The 15,825-nt window shown below is 42.6% G+C and overlaps 1 protein-coding gene across 1 annotated transcript in view; it reads left to right on the forward strand.

The window, feature by feature from the left end:
• TM2D1 (TM2 domain containing 1) overlaps window positions 1–8,295 on the forward strand; it is a 141,575-nt gene extending 133,280 nt beyond the window's left edge. Inside the window, exon 7 of the mRNA XM_067006879.1 lies at window positions 8,209–8,295. The gene's annotated coding sequence lies outside the window, so the exon portion shown is untranslated. The remainder of the gene's footprint in view (window positions 1–8,208) is intronic.
• The last annotated feature ends 7,530 nt before the right edge of the window (window positions 8,296–15,825 follow it).

A 15,825-nucleotide genomic window follows, 5' to 3' on the forward strand; every position in this document is an offset into this window, starting at 1 on the left:
TAAATCGTGTATCTTCTTGGCCTTCTCATGGAGCACAACCATTTGGTGAGTCTTCTAGCCTCACTTAGTATATCCATTCCAGCATGCCTACTTCTGTGAACCTTTTAAACAACTTTCTCAACCATCTGGAATAGCAATTCTGATATTTTTATTTCACTTAATGGGGCCCATTGCTTTTTCCAATACTTTTAGGAGCTGTCCTAGAAGTGAGTTTGTATCATCTCTTGGAGTCCTTGTCAGTGTATTATATCTTGTATTTTAGCAGAGTGCTTCCAAATCAGTTATCTCAACCTTACCCAATATTATGTTCCAGTCCCCTTGATCATGCACCCTCAGAATCTAGCTCCACACCTACTCCACAGCTTCTGCTGTACATATCAGTTATGTCTTGTTGCACCTTTGGGGAAGAGTTGTTTCCTTTCTTTATGAGACCTAGTACATCTCCAGCTGCATTGCTGTGACCCAATCCTAGTTATAGGCCTACTGGCAAGGAGGGGTGGTGGGCAAAGGTCCTGAGGGGGCACTTATTGTCTTGCAGGGAAGAATTCTCTGTACTGTCTTCAGGCATGGGGGAGTTCTCACTCTTACTAGGGACAGTGGGCCATTTCTCAAGATGGAGAGAGTTCAGATGAGTCTAGGAGTTCAAAATTTGAAGGGGCATTCAGTCAGACAATCCCAAGTGTGAGGTTTTAATTTTTTTCCAACCAGGGCCCTAACCCTGCATAACAGGTATGCTTTGGTTGGTAATTTAACCTTTTCTAGAATTCAGCCACTTTGACTGTGAAGTCCTGGGCCTAGGCCTCATCTTTCTCTGTCCTCCGACTGTAGCAAATGAGAGCCTCATCATATTACCAGGGAGCCCCTCTGGCTTTCACAGTTGGTTTTTCAATTGCTTGTTTATCTCTCATTGCTTCTCATTATCTTTTTCCAGTGTACCAATTGCACTTAGCAAGAAGTATCCAATCCCATTGTCCTAATAATTAGTAATTACCCCATACATCTCAAATGCCTAATGCATTACACCAGCTAATACCATCCCCTCCTCTGATACATCGTTTCAATTCACAATCCAGGAGCTTGTGAACACAGGGTCAACACTCACTGCCAGGGTCTGCCTGTCTCCTACCTACCACCAATGGTGGAGTCCTTCTTGACAGTCAGCCAGTAAGTAATTCAGCTCCCAAACCCCAACAATCACCTACTCTTTTGGACCACTTCTGGTGTCAACTGTCACAGGTTGGATTCTCTGGAAGCAGAGAGTGAGATGGAGATTGACATGCAGGATGTTTATTAGGGATAAACACCTGTGGCAGGCAGGTGAGGAAGCAGGATTGGGCAGAGAGAGAAGTCCAACTGTGATGGCAGGCTTGACAAAACTTCAGCCAATTCCACAGGGAGCTCTAGAGTGTGTATGATCTGTTAGCATTATTCCAGCATGAGACAGAGTAACTGTCTCATATATATGTATGTGTATATATATATATATATATATATATATATATATACACACACACACACATACACATAAATATAGAAAGAGATTTATTATGAGGGATCAGCTCACTTCATTATAGGAACTAAAAAGTCCCATGATCTGCTGTCTGCAAGCTGGAGGCCCAGAAAAACCAGTGGTGGAATTCCAGCCAAACCCAAAAGCCTGAGAACCAGGGGAGCCAAAGGTGTAAGTCCCAGTCTGAGTCTAAAAGCCCGAGAACCCAGAGCACTGATGTCTGAGGGCGAGAGAAGATGGATGTCCCAGCTCAAGCAGAGGGAAAATTCACCCTTCCTCAACATTTTTCTTCTATTCAGGCCTTCAAAAGATTGGATGATACCCATCCTCTTTGGTGAGGGCAATCTTTCTTTACTCAACCTATGGATTCAAATGCTAGTCTCTCTGAAACACCCTCAGAAACACCCAGAAATAATGTTTTACCAGCTATCTGGACATCCTTTAGCCCAATCAAGTTGACAAGTAAAATTAACCATCATAACATCTATCCTCTCTTTTCTTTCTTTACACCTTTTTCTTCCATGTTCTTCATTATTAGGGTGGAACTATTATTCACCCAGGCATCTGGAAGCCATTATGTTTCTCCTCCTTCACAATTATCATATCACCACACCTTAATAATTTAATATCCCTAATATTTCTCTGATCTATCCTTTCCTTTCCATACTTACCACCTAGACATTGAGCTCAGAACCTCAATGTCTTTCCCCTGGACTATTGCAATAGCCTTCCAATTTGTCACCTGGCTTTCAGTCCCCAATCCATCCTTCACTAAACCTCACTAGAGTGAGGTTTCTGAAATATAAATCTGACCTGATCACTTGAAAACTCTTTAATGACTCCCAATTCATTCATTCACTCAGTAATGGATTCATTCACTCAAAGAATTGTTCAGGTCAAAAACGTTGTAGTCAAAGAAGACTTTTCTCTTTTCCTCACAGGCATCAAGTCCTTACCAGCTTCAAAATGTATTCTGAATTCGATCACTTCTCAAAACTTCTACTTGGTTACCCTGGTCCAAGTCATCCTTATGCCTCCTGCAGACAAGAGAAATAGCCCTGCATCTGGTCTTTGTGTTTTCTCTATTGTCTCTCTGTCATTTCTCCACAAGGTAGCTGGAATAATTTTTCTAAGATGTAAATCAGATCATGTTCCAACAAAAAATGAAATATGTCATAGTGAGCAAGGGGGGATAGGGTCTGTGAGACCTTGCATTTTTCTTCCTCCTGGCTCTCCCTTTCCCTAGCCCCCCGCCTGCTATCCAATTTCTGACTCTTACGGTCTGTGAACAAGGGAGGGAAGAAGAGATAAAGGTCAAGAAAATCCTTATTTGAGTTGGTTCTATCATAGGCTGGCCTCATGTTCTTGGGACTGACAAATGTTTAAAGCTATCCCTTTCGCCAGTGGAATGTTTTCCAGGGCTTTTCTGGAAGTTCCCATTTGGTCCTTCCAACTGCAACTTCAATGCACATTTTCCTTTGGCTTGATGCTTCTCCTATCTGCAGACCCTGGCTCAAGAGGGGCCATTCTCCATGGACTCACACTTGCTGGAATCCCTTCTCCCAGGAGGTTCAGCTGGACAGATCTTAAAAGGTCTGGAGCTTAGCTCTCTCTTCAGCATTTCCCACATCTGGTCCATGGGAAATACTCATCCCTTGTCTCATCAAATTAAGGATGTGCAGGACTTTCCCCAGCTCAGCAGCCCTCTCATGATTCTACCATCAAAGTGGCCAGTCATTCTGTTTCTCAGCTTCTAGATTTCCCAGTGGAAGTCAGCATTCAGGCCATGGTTATACATGCCAACATGTTGCTCTCTCCATGTGGCCAAGTGGAAGCCCCATCACTTAGCTAGAAATGAAGGAGGTGTATCCCTCTATCACCAGCTCCCCATCTTTCACCAACTCACACACACACCCCTTTATAAGAAGGTTTAGGAACTCAAAGTATTGTTCAAAGAGTTCTAGAATACACATGCCAATTAGAAAAGGCAAGGGCTGTCCATTTTAAGGTCACTGGGTATACTTTCTACTTAGTTGTTTCAAGATTAGGAAGAATCACTTATCCAATTACTGGGGACATGAGACAATGACAGCTCTTTCCTAGAATGGATGAAAAGAAAAGGATGATGCTGAGACAAGAATTCCAACCCGGGCTTCCCTGGTGGCGCAGTGGTTGAGAGTCCGCCTGCCGATGCAGGGGACACGGGTTCGTGCCCCGGTCCGGGAAGATCCCACATGCCGTGGAGCGGCTGGGCCCATGAGCCATGGCTGCTGAGCCTGCGCGTCCGGAGCCTGTGCTCCGCAACGGGAGAGGCCACAGCAGTGAGAGGCCTGCGTACCGCAAAAAAAAAAAAAAAAAAAAAAAAAAAAAAAAAAAAAAAGAATTCCAACCCTAATTTAAGAAAGACACTATTAAAATAATGTCAGTATTTCAAATGACATATCAAAGGAGGGGCACTAGGCAATCAGATAGCTTTTTCCTAAGAGTGACCTTATTGGAGTATAATTGCTTTTCAATGGTGTGTTAGTTTCTGCTATATAACAAAGTGAATCAGCCATACATATACATATATCCCCTCCCTCTTGCATCTCCCTCCCACCCTCCCTATCCCACCCCTTTAAGTGGTCACAAAGCACCGAGCTTATCTCCCTGTGCTATGCGGCTGCTTCCCACTAGCTATCTATTTTACATTTGGTAGTGTATATATGTCCATGCCACTCTGTCATTTCGGAGTGGCCTTATTTTTAACACAGACCACCAGGAAGAGTGAAATACAAGAACAGAGGTTCCTTTGCCCATGATCACCTCTATCTTAGAACTTCCACACTAACCAGGGAAATTTCTTTGTTGGAAAAGTGTTAGATGGAAGAGAAGTAGAGGCTACTCAAGCAGTTGTTTTTATTGTTGTTGTTCTTTCTCTCATATGAATAAAGAACATTTATCTACTCAACAAACATATTTTGAGCTGCCCCATGTGCTAGGAGCTGAAGAGAGAATAGTAAAGAAGGTGCTAAAAAGGGGCTTATAGTCTAGATAGAAAAGCATGCTGATTTTAGTGTTATTTTGCTATTCAAATTAGAAAAGTGCTTACAGGAATCTGTAGCATAACCTACAGTATTCTTCAGAGAAATTCGTGTTGAGGAACAGTTATTTTGTATTTTACCACTTAATATGCAGGTTACCAGACATTCTGAATTCAAAAGGCAGTGAAAAATGGAAGAAAAAATAGAATGAAATGGATAGGAATCATTACAAATGTTAATTTTAATAATAATGTCATAAATTATAATTGTTATAATAGTTATTTTAACAAATAACATTTATTGAGCACTTGACCCAGTGTCAGACCTTATGCCAAGGACTTTCATGGATTATCTCATTTAATTTTCATAACAAAACATTTAGATAAGTATATTATTATCTCCATTTTATAGATGTGGGATTTGAGGCATGACTAGTAGGTGACAGAGCCAGATTTGAAAAGGGCTGAGTTTTAACCATTTCTTCATGAAACCTGGGAATGAAAATGTACTACACACATTCCCTCAGTAGTCAATTCTCCACTGGAGTGGGTTTTGGATGGGATCCGTCCTCAGTGGATTATTGCAGATAACCCATGGTTTCTCAGTCACAAGGGAAAGGTTTCTGGTGCCCAACTCTATTTTGTGAATTTTAATGTGTGCAAATAATAAGAATTTTCTCCCAAAATGTATTTGTTCCATTAATATTATCACCCTTGCCTATTTTGTGTTGAAAAATCAGTGACATCCTGTTGTAAGCTTTCATCTTACTTGTCTTAAATGAAATTGTACTGAAAGAAGGAAGGCATTTGGAAGCAACGAGCTTCAGGGAGTCGTCCAGCCATCTCGGAATATCACAGCCTTCATGAAGTGTTCTCATGGCCTGTGGGACGTGTGGGTCCCAAATTCATGGCCTCCTTCACAAGGGAGTCTTCCCCTTCTCCAGCAGAACTGAGCTCCTCTGTGAGATCACTTCCTTGACTGGCTGTCTCCCACCAGTGCTCCATTAGTGGTTCTGAAGCCCTCTCTTTCAGAAAGAGAAAGAAGCCCACGGTTCCAAGCTGAGGTGCTGAGGATCGATCCACTGCTATGCCCTTGACCACACGGAGTCAAATTTTAGGAATATCTGCTAGAAAAAAAAAGCAGCCCCTCATGCTGAGAGAAAGTCTCCCAAGTGGAGTCGGTTCTCTGGAAAACAACTGGATATGGTGTTGGTCTTTATTACAGTTTCTACAGACTAAAAAAAAAAAAGTTGTTTATAAAACAAAAGGCACATCGATTTGATACGGTAACATTTTTGAGAATTTTGTTTTTGCACAGCGGAAACCAGGGCTGATGTGCTCACGGTGGAAATGGAGCCTGTTCAGTTACCCCAAAGCACCTCTCCTAAAACACGAATCTGAGTAAGCCAGACTCGGCCTTGCCAGGAACAGCCGGCATTGTTTGGCTCTTTGGAGAGACTTGCGGGTCAAAATGCTCCAGGCGAGGCCAGCAAAGCCTGCACACCATGCAACACCACGCTCGCACACCCAGGCTCAGGCCTGCCCTCCTAGGGACGCGTCCAGGGTCCTCACCTTCCCTCCAGTCCCCGGACTGCGTGGTGGAGGACACGGTTCTGGCCTGTCCTCTCCAGCGCTAGGACCACCTGGGCAAGAGGAGACTCCTCTCTTGTTTGCAGTTCTGTTCTCAGACGGTGAAAGACGCCAAACGAAACATTCAAGTTTCCTGCTGTTTTGAGCCAGATCATGTGAAAACTAAAGAAAATCTATGTTTGCTGGTTTTGAGAACAGGAGTAACTACTTTTTTAAGCACAAAGGAAGCAACTTACAAGGAGGGCCAGACTCCCGGTGAGAAAGTAAAATGTGTAGGAATCCTATTAAAATTGGGGCTTTGGGAGACCTCCTATTGGCTGTGTCTTTGTTTTCCATACCGCTAGAAGAGTTGATTTTCCCCTTGCTGTCATTCTGGGGTGAAAAATTAAATTCAGTGCTGCAAGCAAAACTTGGGGGGGAAAGATTTCTTATGTTTCGTAGACTACTGTACTATAGAAACTCTTTGGATCATTTATATATATATATATATTTCCCTACAAAAGTGCAAAGAGATACTTCTTTTGTTTGATTCATTCAGTGGCATGGTGACTTAGGGCTGACACCAGCAGTCTAGGTTCCTGCTCTCAGGAGTTCAAATGTGATAAGTGGGGGAGATAGACAACAAATTAGTAAACTCCGAAATATATATGTAATTTCTGACAGTGATAATGCTCTGAGAAAAAATAAAGCAGGGTGAGGAGATAGAAAATGAATAGGCAAGGTGGTCAGAGAAGGTCTCCAGGAAGAGAAAATATTTGAACAGAGAGCTGAAGATCTGGAAGGAGTGAGCCATGCACAGTTCTAGAGAAAGGGCATTCCAGGCAAGGCTGGTGGCTCAAGCTGGGTACAGGAGGGAAAATGGTGTTGGATGAGACTGGAAAGTTCAAGGCATGTTGGTTCCTGTTTGCCATGATAAGGAATATAGACTTTATTCCAAGTGTTATGGGAAGCATTTGAGTGACTTTGTTTACTATCAGCTTATTCTCTACCCAGTTTCAAAAAGAGAATTTTATCCGTTCATTCGACAGTTATTTATTGATCAGTAAGCATATATCAGACTGGGTCCAGTGCTTTAAAAATTATGACCTCTGTCATCAAATGAGGGGATAAGAAAATAACATGAACAACCAGAACAAACAGGATCAAGAAAGTTCCAGGGCTTCCCTGGTGGCGCAGTGGTTGGGAGTCCGCCTGCCGATGCAGGGGACATGGGTTCGTGCCCCGGTCCAGGACGATCCCACGTGCCGCGGAGCGGCTGAGCCTGTGAGCCATGGCCGCTGAGCCTGCGCATCCGGAGCCTGTGCTCTGCAACGGGAGAGGCCACAACAGTGAGAGGCCTGCGTACCGCAAAAAAAATAGAAAGTTCCAAAATAGAGGGAAAAATATTACTCCTAATAATAATAATGTAAGAAGATAAATTACAAATATTAATGCTGATTAACTAATAAGAATGCTATGCCCTAGGTACTATTCATGTATTTTTTCACATGACTCAATGCTTTATGTATTGTTTTTCTTCCTTGTAAATGAGGAAACTGAGGTCAGAAAAGCAATGTAATATCATAGACCAGAAAGCGATTAAGCTGAGAAGCTGGGATTTGAATCCAGGTTTGTCTGATTCTAAAGCATAAAGTTTCTCTCCTCATAGGAAGGAGCTACTGTGACAATCTACATATTTTGTAACTCAGTATGTATAACTGCTGCTTCTAAGAATAAGATACTTCATCTAGCAGACTTGGGTCAGATTGGTTTCAGAGATACATTCCAAAGTTAAAAGTACCTCACTGTAAAGTGGGGCATTAAAATTCTTAAAAAACAATACCCAAACACTGCAAGGAGAAGAGCCCAAAATGATTTTTTCCATCAGAAAACATGTTACCAACTTTAATAATAGTGTTCTATTTGTTTGTTCCTCACTTTTCTTGTGCCCTCAACTGCATTGTCCCTGGCATAAGTGCAAAAAATCATGTCTGACTGTTCACCATTTTATTTGCAGAGCCTAGCACAGCACCTAAAACACAGTAGGCGCTCAATTAATATTTGTTGAATGAATGAATGAATTAAACTTCATTATCTTTCTTTCCAGGGCCTGCCTTTACAGCCATGTACCACTCCAGACAGCATGCAGAGTTGGTGGAGAGTATAATAAACATCAGAGATATTTTGCAATTCATGGCTGACCCATGCTGACCCTTTCTTTAATTAAACCTTCCACTTGTGAATGAATCATTTCTTCCATTAATTAAAATAGGATACACTTATGTCTCTGTAAAGTATGTGTCAAAAGAAAGCATTCCACCTAAAATATATACAGGAGGCACTGACCACCGTGGAGAGTCATCCATCATAATCTGCTAAAAAGATCAGCTCTGGAATTAGAACCAGCACAATCATCTCTTATGCCCTCCAAAATACAAGTTGCAGCTTCTCACGCAATCTGTCAGCTCCTGTGTTAATATAGGGAGTAAAGCATAGCGTGAAGCCGTAAGAGGACCGTTTATTTTGGAGGGCAGGGCAGGTGGCCCCAGTGCTCCGGTAATGCCATCATCTCTAATAACTGCTTGGAGCCTGTGCTCTCTGGAGACTTGTCTCTTGATTGTTAGAGCTGGAAGGCAGCGGAATCTCACTGTTGCGAGGCTCAACAGTTGCTCCTGCTATTCCTCCGAAAGCCAGGAGGATGACTGAGAAATCTGACGGCGCTGTTTGGGTGGACAAAGCAAGTTCGTGTCCCCACTCACCCCCACCGTCTCCTTCTGGAAGAAGTAGGCTGCAGAAATCGATTTGCAGTCTTTAGCTCCAGGAAACAGTGAGCCCATGCAGCCACTGTTCAAAATATTTTGCCTCAGAGGAAACTCTGCACTCTCCAAACTCCAAAGACCTCGATGAAGTACATAACCATGTTTAAAAATCACCACTGGGGATTCTCCGGGCAAGATGAAAAGGAAGGAGGGATAAAGCATTGAGTAACTCAAAGTGCCTCAGGTCCTCTAAAAACAAGTTTTAAATATCCCGCAAGATTTCAAATGCAGCAATTTTTGAGAAAGTGTGACATTGTAAAGGCTGTTCTCTCGGTGAAGTGTCAGGCTCCATAGGAGTAGGAATGATAAACACTCTTCCTGCATATTTAGGAGGCTGTTTCAGAAGACGCCAAGTGATTGCTAAAACAGTCGTGCAATTCACTGTGTTTTATTACCACAGTTTTCTGTCCAATACTAATTGCTCTTCTATTTTTCCTTCAATTAATCCTGTAAGGCAGATGCAAAAATATAGGAATGGTAAGGACATTTGCCATCATTGGGGCTATTTCCAATGGTGAAAGGAAGGACTGGAAAGGTGAAGTGACTTGTCCAAGGCCAAGGGCAGGTTCATGGCAGAGCCAGGGCTCCCAACTATGTCTCCTCTCTCACAGTCCTGGACTCTTTCCCTTGTTTTTCTATTGAGGACTGAGTCAAGGGTGATTTATTCCCAGCACAGTGCTAGGTACAGTACCTGTGGATTGATTAATGCGTTGATTTCCACAGAGTAAGAGATTTGAGATTACTTGACAAATCTCTCAAGTACTCAAGAAAAAAAAATCAATAGTTTTTCTTTGACTTCAAGTCCAAGTTATTTGGAGTATTTCAGAGGTACTTTCCTCCTGCCTTCAATACTTTTCTGATACTCACTGGCTTGTCTCCAGGGTCAAGATATATCAGACTGAAAAGAGGAGGTATATGAGAGGTTTAACAATTAGCAGAAATGGACCATAACACTGGAGAATTAATTGTTCACATGGTATAGAGTAGTGATTAAGAACATTGACTCTGGAGTCAAGTTGCCCTGGGTTCAAATGCTAGCTTTGACATTTAGAAGATGTGTAGTCTAAGATCACTGATGGCGGGCTTTTTAAACCCCAGGGCCTCAGTTTTCTCCTCTGTAAAATGGAAATTTTAGTACCTACTTTACAGGATTGACTCAAGGATAAATTTTAAAATCTGGCTCCCTTTATATGTGTGATTTAATGACATATTCAAACAGTAACATTAGAACAAGAGCTATGAAAAAATTAGACCATTAAATTTGCTTTATACTGATTGAAGCCCTAGTACTAGGTCATTTTTGAGAGAAGAGCATCCTTGTGCTATTTGATGATGTTATTTCCTCTCTCTCGGCCCCCACTGCACACCACCTAGTTTAAATGCCCAGGTCCCTTGTCTGCATAATTGCAATAGCCTCCTCTCTGCTGCTTGCCTCTTTCTCTTTTTATCTCCAATCTAGTTCTTCTTGAGTAACCACTTAAAGACACATATTTGGCCATATCATGCTCTAACTTAAAAGCCTTCAGGGATTCCTATGGCTTACACAATAAAGCAGTACAGACTGGTCCCAACCCCCTATTGTAACTCATTCCTATCAGCATCATCCCCACACCCCATGTTCTAACCAAAGAGGACTACTCACTGTTCCCTCAACACCCCATGTACTAATACACCTCTGTGCCTTTGCTCATGATGTGCTCTTGGCCTGAAATCATCTTTTCCTACTTCATCACCTACTAAATTCCTCGTCATCCACCAAGACCCAGCTACAATTTCACCTCTTCAATTAAGCCTTTCTTTACTCCACTCCCCTCCTGGCAAAATTAATTACTCCTTGTTCTGTGTTCAATGCCACTTTGTTCTTATCTCACAAATAGCATTTACTGCATTAAATTATATTTTGTTGTATATGTGTCTGTCCCCAGCGAAACCTGAATTAGCAAACATTCAAAACTATTCCCTCCTTCCAAACCCATGACTCTTTTCCCCACTAAGATCAAGTGCTGCCTAGAATTGTTTTTAACTAGTGCTCTGAGCAGCCCTTCTAAATCCCTGAGTTGACACCAGAGTGAAACATATTTGCAACCTGTAGCTGAAGTATGATGGCCATGAGTACAGGACCATGTCTGTTTATCTCTCTACCTCTAGTACCTAGTGCAATACCTAGTACTTAATAAATGTTTGTTAAATACATGAAGGCAAGGAACCACAGCAATGTACTATTTATTAGATGTGAACTCTTAGGAACAATTCTGGGTGCTGAGAGTGTAGAGTCAGACTAGATTGTTAGTACTTGACACCACACTTCATATCCTAGACTCGGGGACATGGAAATGTAATTTCTGTCTGTAAAAGGAGCTCAGATTTGGGAAATTGTTACAAAGTAATTCAAAACTCTTTTATACACACAGATACGTTTCCTTGGTAGACAATGTACCTTTTTAATATCATATGAACTTATCAGCCATGAGGTAGAATACTTATCTTCTTCATCCTTCTTCACCAAATATTCCAAATAAGTCTTTATATCTAGTTTTATAATGTAAGTTAACAGGAAAGTAAGATTTATTTTATAGAAATTATAATAATTATTATTGTTAATAATAGCAAATATTTACTGGCTCCTCACTATGTACCAGGTGCTGTCTTAGCTGCTTGATATGTATTAGGTCTTCTGATCTACACAACAGTGCTATGAGGTTGGTGATTATCTTCATTTTGCAGATGAGAAAATAGTCTCAGAGAGATTAAGTCAATTGCATGACATTTCACATCTAGTAAATAATAGAAGTAAGATTCAGAACAAGATGTGCCAAATTTCAGAAACCATACCTTAACCATCATGTTATATCTCATGAGAACCCACACTGCATCTTGTATTAGTCAGCTTTTTCACAATAATGCTGTGTAACAATCACCTCAAAACTCAGTGGCTTAAAACAGCAAGCATTTATTCTCATGCTCAAAGGTCTGCAGATCAACTGTGATTCAGCTGAGTTAGGCTGAGCTCAGCTGGGAGGGTCTGTAAGTTTAGCTTATATTTGCTCCATATTTTTTATTTTGGACTCCAGACAGTAGTTACCCAGGGTACCTCACGGCAGGTGACCAGTGCACAAGATTGAAGTTAACTTGAGGAAAGCACAATGTTTTTCATGTCCACAAACATTTCAGCGGCCAAAGCAACACAATGTCAATGGGGGAGGAAAGTGAAGGCCCATGATGGAATGTTGAAGGGAGTAAATATTTACTACTAATAATACCAAGTATCACATGGTACCTTTATTTATTTTTTAAAAAGGTCTTGGCTACTTAATCTTTTGCAGTTAGGCAGGTATTTCATTTTTGCCTCTGAGTAATGACACAAAATTCAAAAGCTGCTGCTGAGGTTTCAGCCCTTCTAGTCTTTATGTAGTTGTGTGTGAGTACTAAAATGCTGACCTTTGAACCCTTTAGAATGGCACCGTTGTTGGCAGATTGAAAATCCACACTTTTCTTCACCTGATTCTTTGCCAAGTTCATAAAGGTGTTTATATATTTTTTAAAACCTTCCAATAAATCTTTGATTTCCTCAAGAGCAATGTATTTTCAGAAACCTAGAAGTTCTTGTGAACAGCTCTTATAAAGGCTCAGAATAAGGTCACAGAGTTTCAGAGTAGCCTTAGAGGGCACTTAGTTCACTTTCTCATTTTACAGATGAGGAAACAAATAGTTTCAGATTCAAACTTCCAATTACTGCATACTGTGAGCTGCATTTTTTTTCTCCTATAAGGAAAGCAATGAGAAAAAACTCTGGGGCAACCTTTACACGTCATGCTGCAATTGTAATTCTGTGATGGGGACCTCCATTCAGTTTATTTTATGAGAACCCTCATGACTTTTCTCACTATATCACTACAACCAACTTCCCTGATTACCTATGAAAAACAAAAATTAAGTCTTTCCCTTTCTCTTTATAATCTTGGGGACCTTCTGCTTTGCGAGCCAGCAGAATAAGCTGAGAGACACCTGGTCACCTGCTCCAGTGTCCTGAAGACAAGAGCTGTTTTCCACAAGGGAGAGAGACAGAGAGGCACCATGCCCAGTTTCCCAGGAAGGGAATTATGACTATCTTTCCAGGCCAAACACTTTCAATTTTTAACTAATATTCTCTGCTATTAAACCAGTACATTTAGAAGGGAGAGTATGCTGGGGTGAGGATGAGAGTGAAGATTAGAAAACTCTAAGGTGAAAAGTACAATTGAGTAAATAAGTATTGATGGAATGAATACCTGCTATGGGCCAGATCTGGTGCTAGGGACTAGGGTGATGATGTAAACAAGAGAGAAAAAGATCCTGTGTTCAGGATGCTTCCAGTCTAGCTTGGACATGTAACTAAAGTGCTATCAAAGCAAAAGTATAGGGTATCATGGGAGGATATAATGCAGGATTTAGCTGAGTGTATGTAAGGAGGTGCTGAGACACAGTCAGAGAAGGTGTCCCTGGGTAAATGATGTTTCCCCAATAGAGTCTTTATTTTTTTATTTTTTTAAATTTTTGGGTGTATTGGGTCTTTGTTTCTGTGCGAGGGCTTTCTCTAGTCGTGGCGAGTGGGGGCTACTCTTCATCGCGGTGCGCGGGCCTCTCGCTGTCGCGGCCTCTCTTGTTGCGGAGCACAGGCTCCAGACGCGCAGGCTCAGTAGTTGTGGCTCACGGGCCTAGTTGCTCTGCGGCATGTGGGATCTTCCCAAACCAGGGCTCGAACCCGTGTCCCCTGCATTGGCAGGCAGATTCTCAACCACTGCGCCACCAGGGAAGCCCCCCAATAGAGTCTTTAGGGGGCTGAGGTCAAGAGCTTTCCAGAAAGAGTATACAGCATGTGCAAAGGCCTAACAGAACTGAGAAATAGCTAAGGAAGCCACAGGTTAGCCGGGGAGGGGAGACTAATATGAGATTAATATAAGCCCCCCAAGCTGTGTGGGGACTTATAGAACAAGAGTAGAGTACAGAACTTTATTCTAAGGGTAAAGAGAAGACATTAAAAGTAATGTAAAGACATTAAAGTAGGGGAATGACATGATAATAGGATTTTCATTTTCGGTTTTTTTTTTTTTTTTTTTTTTTTGCCATACGCGGGCCTCTCACTGTTGTGGCCCCTCCCGTTGCGGAGCAGGCTCAGCGACCATGGCTCACGGGCCCAGCCGCTCCGCGGCATGTGGGATCTTCCCGGACCGGGGCACGAACCCATGTTCCCTGCATCGGAAGGCAGACTGTCAACCACTGCTGCCACCTGGGAAGCCCAGGATTTTCATTTTTAAAAAGAACACTTTGGCTGTAGTGTCAAGAATAAATTGGAGATGGGGGGAAAGAGAGAATTGGGGAATGTAAGAAAATTTCATGGAGAACAAAATAAGAATCTGGAGCTGATTCCAAATACTCAGCCCAGGTTGGCTCTAGATGACGTAGAGTGAAGAGTTGGGCTGAATGTGTACTCGTGTGTGTACGTGTGCATGTTTGTAGATCACACAGAGCACGATGAAGTTCCTCTCTTCTCCCCAAACTCACCCACAACTTCTAGATAGCACAGGAATTGGATCACTCATTTGGGGTTTGAAACTGTCTCCAGAACATGCTGGTGAAAGGACAAGAATGGCTTTAGAGTTAAAGCTGGCAAACTGGACACATATACTTAGCTCCCTTTCTTCCTGAAACCCACTAACACAAAAGAAATGAGGATGGAAAAGGTAAAGCAGCAAAACCTGTGAAGGACTGGTGACTGGGCTAGCAGACAAGGTGGACAAAGCCGCCTGCAAAGCCTCTTGTGAGGAGACCCCCAGAGGGACTTGGGGACAGAGAGCAAGGCAGGAACTGGTGCTCCTGGGATCTCTGGAAGTGAGAGTAAAGGTGGGGCTGAAGCAGAAGTGTTGGCAGAAAGGGTGTAGAAGCAGGTAGGTTTGTTTCCCTTACCTCCACTCCCACTCTCCCCATACCATGCAGTCATTGGGCTCTTCCTCAGCAATAAGTGACAGCAGAGATTTATTTCCCAGAGACAGTAAACAGGGGGTTTCTGAACTGGGGATGCAGGGAGAGTCGAGGTATGGGAGATCACTGTGCTGAAAACAGGGATTCAAGGAATATTGATGGACTGACTGAATATTTGGACTCCAGCCTTCTTCCCCCACTCAGCTTCCAGAGCACAGCAGCCAGACATATATTCTGTAAGAAGGGGATTGAAGGGCTTCCCTGGTGGCGCAGTGGTTGAGAGTCCGCCTGCCGATGCTAGGGGACACGGGTTCGTGCCCTGGTCCGGGAGGATCCCACATGCCGTGGAGCAGCTGGGCCCGTGAGCCACGGCTGCTGAGCCTGTGTGTCCGGAGCCTGTGCTCCACAACGGGAGAGGCCACAACAGTGAGAGGCCCGCGTACCACCCACCCCCAGAAAAAGAAGGCGATTGAAGAGTCTTCTCTGGACATCTGACCAGTCCAGGAGAAAAGGCCCACATGGAGGGTTCCCTAGGAAACAGTCTAGTCATATAACCCCCCGGTGCCAAGTTGGGGAAGCTCTGGGAGAGATCTCAAGAAAATGAAATCAATAATTACTAATGTGTTTTTACACAACTGGGGCAGAATTTGGATTTGATTGGGGATAAGGTCATTAAAACCCAAGCAAGGGAAAAAACAAGACAATTATTCACTCTAGGGGGAAAAAATGTGCAGGAAAGGAAAAATATTTTTGATATCCTACACAAATTAGCTGCCTACAGCATTTACACAGTCATGGTGATGGAAACTTTAGATGTTGATCTATCTGAGTTACAACATCACTGTATTGAGCAGATGGAACGCTACGTGTGTGTGTGTGTGTGTGTGTGTGTGTGTATGACCTATAGAGAGCTAAGTCCCCATCTTGTATTTCGGGAAGCCAATAGA

Source organism: Kogia breviceps, chromosome 1 (assembly GCF_026419965.1).
Source record: "Kogia breviceps isolate mKogBre1 chromosome 1, mKogBre1 haplotype 1, whole genome shotgun sequence".
Classification (NCBI taxonomy): Eukaryota; Metazoa; Chordata; class Mammalia; order Artiodactyla; family Physeteridae; genus Kogia; species Kogia breviceps.